This window comes from Rhea pennata, chromosome 2 (assembly GCF_028389875.1).
Source record: "Rhea pennata isolate bPtePen1 chromosome 2, bPtePen1.pri, whole genome shotgun sequence".
In the NCBI taxonomy this organism is placed as follows: domain Eukaryota; kingdom Metazoa; phylum Chordata; class Aves; order Rheiformes; family Rheidae; genus Rhea; species Rhea pennata.
Window position 1 is genome coordinate 44,377,842 of NC_084664.1, and position 6,457 is coordinate 44,384,298.

The 6,457-nt window shown below is 42.9% G+C and overlaps 1 protein-coding gene across 5 annotated transcripts in view; it reads left to right on the top strand.

Annotated features, from left to right (window-relative positions):
- Positions 1–6,457, top strand: part of RBMS3 (RNA binding motif single stranded interacting protein 3) — a 700,426-nt gene that overhangs the window by 12,978 nt on the left and 680,991 nt on the right. The gene's annotated exons all lie outside the window — the stretch shown is intronic.

Consider the following 6,457-nt stretch of genomic DNA (forward strand, 5'->3'; position numbering starts at 1 on the left):
CCCCCTTGACAAGATTTTGCTTGGGATAAGGTATTATCCTGTCTTGGGGCAGGAGAATGCTGTAGATCATCCGCTTCATTCTGTTATGATTCTGTGGTGAAAAATGCTTTGATGCTTTCTGAAATGGAACTGTTATCTACATAGAGCTGCCAGCTGCATTCAAACAATTCAAGAATTGTTTTGAATTACCCGAAAAAGGTATAAGATAAATGCAGCTGTCAATAAAAGTACTCACTGGGGTCTCACAGTCATGCGTGAACACTTGCAGAATCAGATCCTGCAATTTTGAGCTTTTGAGGGGAAGTACCACCTCTTGCTACGTATTTAAACATTGCTGCTACAGTAAGGCCTGTATACTTATGAGTATGTGCAATACAAAGAATAATATTTAAACAGTGTAAAATTGTATTTCACACCCTATCAAAGAACAGTCTTAGAGCTTTGTGAAAAATGTATGCTATGGAAGTGATATCCTAAAAGACTGTATCTAACTTGAATCTATTTATTGTAGTTAATAGTTCATGTAAAGTGCTAGTGTAACAACTGAACAAGGGTTTGAAGCACCTTGAAAAATAAAGCATATTTTGAAGCTGAAGCTATCAGCAAATTTCATTTTCTTCAGATGATATGTTTAAAGAGACAGTCCATTAAAATGGGATGTTTAAAATCAAAGTACTCTCTTTTTTTCCACATAGAAGGGTTGCGTAACCCTCTCCAATGTTACTAGTACCGCATTAGCCTGTGCAATGTATTTGTAAGAGTAGGATGCTTTGTCCTCTCACGCTTGCAGGAGCATCAGCTTGAAGACTAACACATCTGTAATAGACTCAAGTTGCTTTTTTATCAGCAGCCGATAGCGACAGTCCTAAGAAAGGACTGAATTCTCAAAACTGCGAATACGTTTGTCGACAAAACGCGAGCATGCAAGACAGCAGTTCAGGCGCATTTCGCTTTCGTTTTTTTCCTCTTTTGTGCTCGGGCATAACTTGCGAGTGCCAGCCCTCTCGGCTGGGCGTCAGCCTCTCTGTAATTGCTGCGGCACGCCAGCCCCTTTAAAATTACCCTATGTCAGCTGTTTATCCTCCGGCGGGGAAGCATGCGTGTTGGGTTGCTCCCCTTCGCCCCTACCCGTGTTGCTCTTGGTGACAGCCAGGGGCTTATTTGAGCCGAGGACCCGGCGGCTCGCGGGAGCGAGCACCCTGGGGCGGCCGTCAGCGGCCTCACCGGGCCGCGGGAGCACGGGGCTGCCCGGGCTTGGCAGGCTGGCGCGCCTAATCCCTTCCTTCCTTCCCTGGCTGTTTAGACAACTGGGAAGCAAATACGCTCTAGATATTGTGCGATCTCTGGGGGAGTTTGTTCCCGGGAGGAAGCGCCTGCGGGAGCGAGAGGGTCTGTTTGTCCTGGTGCCTGCCTGCGGCTCTGCTTAATCCCATCTCTGCAGCACCGCGGCACCTTGCAAATATTTAAAACTGGAGCAACTCGTTTCCGCCGGCCTTGGCAACAAGGTGAACGGCAAAGGGCTTACTCATGGCAAACCTTGTGTTCATGCTAACGCGCCGGCGTTTGTGTTGGGTTTTGGCCTGCGTCCACGAGGACGCGTGGAGGGGACCGGGGGGCTCCCGGGGCGGGCACGACAAAGTGAGCGAGGGCATCTCGGCTGCTCTCTCGAACCTCAGCGTTAGGGGGCTTGGGGGTTGCGTGCATACCACATCGCTGTGACCAGCCTCAGTGAAACCACTGCAGCACGGGTCCTAAGGGCAGAAGCAGCTTAACAGGTGAAATAGAGGCAGGTACACGGGTTACTTCTGAGGAAGAACTACTCAGAAGTAGGTTACTTCTGTCTTTTTTATTTTTAATCAAATAAGGCAAAAATATACAACAGACAAAGTCTGATTTGCATGAAAATTTGTATGCATGTATAGTAGATCTTGATGTAGAAAATTGCTTTATTTCAACTCAGTGGCCTGTGTATTTGATTTTTAGAGTTACTTCTTTCTTTGTAACTTTCAGTAAGTTTCTGTTGCAAACTAGTACTTCTAAATTCCTTCTGAAATACTCAAGTGTTTTGTACTCTAGTAGATAAAGTTGTTGTCTTCTACTGAAAAATACTTTTTATTCCAATCTATATGCAGCTTTTCAATAAATTCTTTTTTCTCTATCAAATGCATTATTACAATTTGAACTATCATTAAGAAATACCATGCATTTAACAGCCATAATTTAAAAACTTTTATTAATCAGGTGAAATGGTGTGTGTGTGTGTGTGTGTGTGTGTGTTAAAAGCTAGTTTTCACTAGCTTTTTTCACATGGATTTTTGCATGCAACTAAGTCTGGAATGACCAAGCAAATATCCCTTGTTAATCTTAACAATGCTTGTATTTATTTTCAGAATTAATTTTTATTGCAGTTTTGATTAGATTTCTGATGTGTTCTGTGTACTGTAAGGCAGCTTACTTGTGGCTAAGTTAAAATCTATGGTTTATTAGCAGTTTGAGTTGCTTAGACAATAAACTATCATCTCCTGTAAATAGTGGTGCTCTCAAGGTAAAAACCTGTTAGGATAATTCTGGGATAAAATTCTTCAAATTCTTTGGCTGCCAATGGAGAATATTCCAAAAGGATTGCTCCCTGCTATGTGTGGGGCTTCATGAATTTCAGAATAATGGAGATGTTAACAACTTTGAGGGGTCTGTGGAAATACATCTTCTCCCAAAGCACTGTCTGAATTCTTGAAAGTATCAGAAACTGGCTATGGCCTAACTACATGTTAGTTTGCTCTGTTTTAAGAAAAGGTGTGATGTTTAAACTGACTTAATGAATATGGTGCAAAACCCTGTGTGGATACACTTAATTCAGTTAAACCTAGCTTATACAAATTTAATATGCATAGATAGTTTATAGGTATAAGCTAAGCTAACACAGCGAGTTTTTAACCGTTTACCTAAACCAGTTTTTAAATAGACACGGAAAAACTTTCATATAGAGCAGGACTGAGAAGATTGGGACTGTTTACCTTGGAGAGGAGATGAGTCAGATGAATCAGAAGTGAGAGGATAAAAGGTTACAGATAATGAAGGCATAGACTCTGCAGAGCAAGAAATTCCATTCTACCGTCAGCGAAGGACAAGCAATACTCAGTGAAGCTTAAAAGTGACAAATTCAAAAGCAAATAGAAATGCTCTTCCGCGCAGTGAACTAGCAGCTCGTTGTCACAAGGTATCTCTGGGGCCAAGAGTTTAGCAGGAATCCAGGATGAGCAGAGTTGTGTTCAGGGGTAGGTTTGCTCTTGGCTTTGCAGGAGGGGGAGGTTTGAACGAAGGCGAGGGGAGAGCTCTGCAGCGTGACGATACGAGAGCATGACGCTGCTCAGCGCGCTCTGCGCTAACATCAGCCCCTACCTGTTAGTGTAGGTAACGAGCATCCAGTCGCAATGGTAGGGATTAAAAAGACAAAGAATGGTGGAAAAGATAAAATCTGTGTGGTTCAAGCCGCTCTGCTATTAGTGAGGTCAAGAGAGAATTAAGCTTGTTTTTTTCCTACTATTACTTCCTTCTCTCCTCACCCTTTTCTTCTGGTCCTTCTTCGTGCACTGCTCAGGGCACTGCTCCATCAGAGCCAGGTAGCTGGTGGCGGAATGAATAGGTAGCTGAGGGAGGGAGATTTTCCCAAAATATTTCGTTTGAAACCTTTCAGATGTGATCTGATTTCAGGAAATCAAAGATAGGGTCTCACAGTCCCTTCCAGAGTGATACAGGCTGAAGGGGAGGAGCCTGGTCCTTGAAGATACTGGTTGCAGAGTGACTGGATGTCCTTGCACTTCCACACTTGCTGCTGTGGAGCAGGACTTGGAAAGCTGCGGAGTCCCAGCTGCACATGGACCTCTTAGGTCCTCAGCAAAAAGCCTAGACATTTCCAAAGCTCAGTTAGCTGCACTGGGGAAGGAAGTTCTTCCGCTGAAGAGACAGAGCAGTGCATTTCCCTTCCCAGCTGGCGCTGGCTGCAGCCCATGCTTATGGCTGTTCCCCCTGGAAGGAAAGCTCTCCGGGGGACCCGTGGCTAATAGCACCGTGTAACGTAAGGGCCCTGCGCTGGATGCCGCTAAGGATGGGAGCATGAGTCCTAGAGCTCGCATTAAAAAGTCCGGCCCTGTAACTAAAAGCTGTAATGATTCATTTCCTCCGTGGACAGACTGTAGAGAGGCATGTGTAACAAACAGCGATGAGTGCTAGGACACTGGTAAAACCAATATAAAATGAAACCATGTAAGGCAAGGGAACGCTAAAAAATTGTCAGCAAAGAGATAAAACAAAGGTGATATACGGTTCACTGTACAACCACTGTCAGTGTTTCTTATGGGAATATCAGCCATAAGTCTAAAATAAATAACATTAATACTGAAACAGACTTTCGTGCATGTATATAGATACAGCTTTTGGAGGGATTGATAGTTAAAGAAAAACTCTTTTCTGATACTTTCCTATTGTACATTTTTTGAAATATTGCATGTGCACTAAAACGTACTGTAAGTGTGAGTGTATGTCTTATATCTAGATCTAATGTTATGAAGGCTATAAAATAACCCATTTAGAATAATATGAAATTGGACTGCTTTAATTTTGTGTCTTTGCCTCAAATTTCTGCTGTAACATTGTTATTTTTATGTAAATAGAGAAGTTTGGATTGTAAAGTAAATCATTTCCATTCCATATTCAGTGACTGAACTATATTTCTTTTTGACACTTCTGCAAAATGTGTTACACAGGATTAGTAAAAAAAATCACTCACTGGAGCTTTTATATTTAATTTCACATGGCTATGTTAACTGAAAGAGGCAGCACTATGTTAGAAATACAGTGTTTTCTTTGGAGAGGAGGATGTTACCTATAATTTGCTTACTTGTGGTTATTGGTTGTTACTGGGAACACTAACATTTTGAAGTAAAATTAGTATAGTTGAGATCCATTAAGCAGAGAAAATAAAAGAGAAAAATAAGTGTGTTCCCGTGAAAAATCCCGTCGCAGGTAATAGTATAGCCGCACGTCGTTTTTAAGCTACTGCAGTGTAAACGAGGTAATTGGAAAATGCCGACGTTTCCCGGCTCCCCGGGACACTAATAAGCGTAGTCCTGACACGAACGCCGCCTGCGACGGTGCTAGCCGTGCGGCCGGCAGCTGATGTGCTAGCGGTCCCGTCAGACCGCCGGCCACACGAGACGTGGCGAGGCGCTGTCACAAGGAATTTAACCCTCATCCGTTAGAGAGCAAGCCCAGGGTAAAGGTCCTTTTCGGCATCAAGGTGGCCATTTAATGCTTCTCTTTCCTCTAATTGGAAATGATAATCAATGAGAATCATTTATAAAACTTGTCCAAAGCGGTGATTCCCTCCTTAAAATGACATCTTCTGCCTAAGGCACTGTAATTGCAATCAGGTTAGTGCCGTATGATCATAATAGGGTGCAGAACTTCATGAAGCATATGGTTACCTTGTTTGCACTGGTTGGCAAATAGACCTGAGTAGGTTATTTCTCTGATGGGAACTTTATCTGGTTTGACCTTTAGTTAGCCAGGGATTTGAGTGAAGTATTACCTTCTCTGAAATTAGGTGCTTGAGTAAAACATTTCATGGGCCTCGGTAACACAGTTCATCTGTGCTCTGATGGCAATTAACGTCTGTGTAAGTAAACTTTCTATTTTAAAGGTCATTAATTTTCTTTACAGGGTACAGCTCAGAGAGTGTACTACTGAAATAATTAGGAGCCAGAGGGATTGATTTATGAAGGAGGATTAAAAAGACTAAAAATATAAAAATTAGCTAAGTGATGACCAGGAAAGGGTGTGATAATAACTCTGCCTCTTCATGTTTTTGTTTGCATTTGCATCTGGGTGAAATTCTCTGGCTTTTGTTACAAGAAAGTCAGCCTGGAGCTCCTAGTGATCCTTTGTAGTCTCAAAGCCCATACCGCTTAACCACCTAATTCTTTAAAACTTGGGTAGGAGCACAATTTTGTTTTACACTGGGAAAAAATTTCCCCTGCAGACAGACCAACTGGGCCAGCTCTGCTTGAAGGCTTGTCCACGTAGAGGGTGCTTGTTGGGTGCTACTGCTGCCGCAACACAGTCGTGGTCCTACGTCGTTGTCCTGGACCACAGCGGAGCTTGTGTTATGGAGCTGCTGGACACTACTTTGCAGTGACGTTACATGACTGACTGTGTTAGGAGGTTGCTTTTTCCTGTGTCGGAAAATCTTGGTTCAGGCTCTCCTTTACACCAGCTCTAACTCAGCTTCATTTAGATCCCCTGTATTGGAGTTACTTTGCCTTTACAGCTGTGTAAGGGGCAGACGGGGTTTCATTAGCTTTATGGAGACTGTGCTAATGTGAACAAGGGTTTGTAGGATCGAGGCATTTCTCGCTGATGAGATTGATTTTCAACTGTAATTCCTCTTGCAGATCTGTTT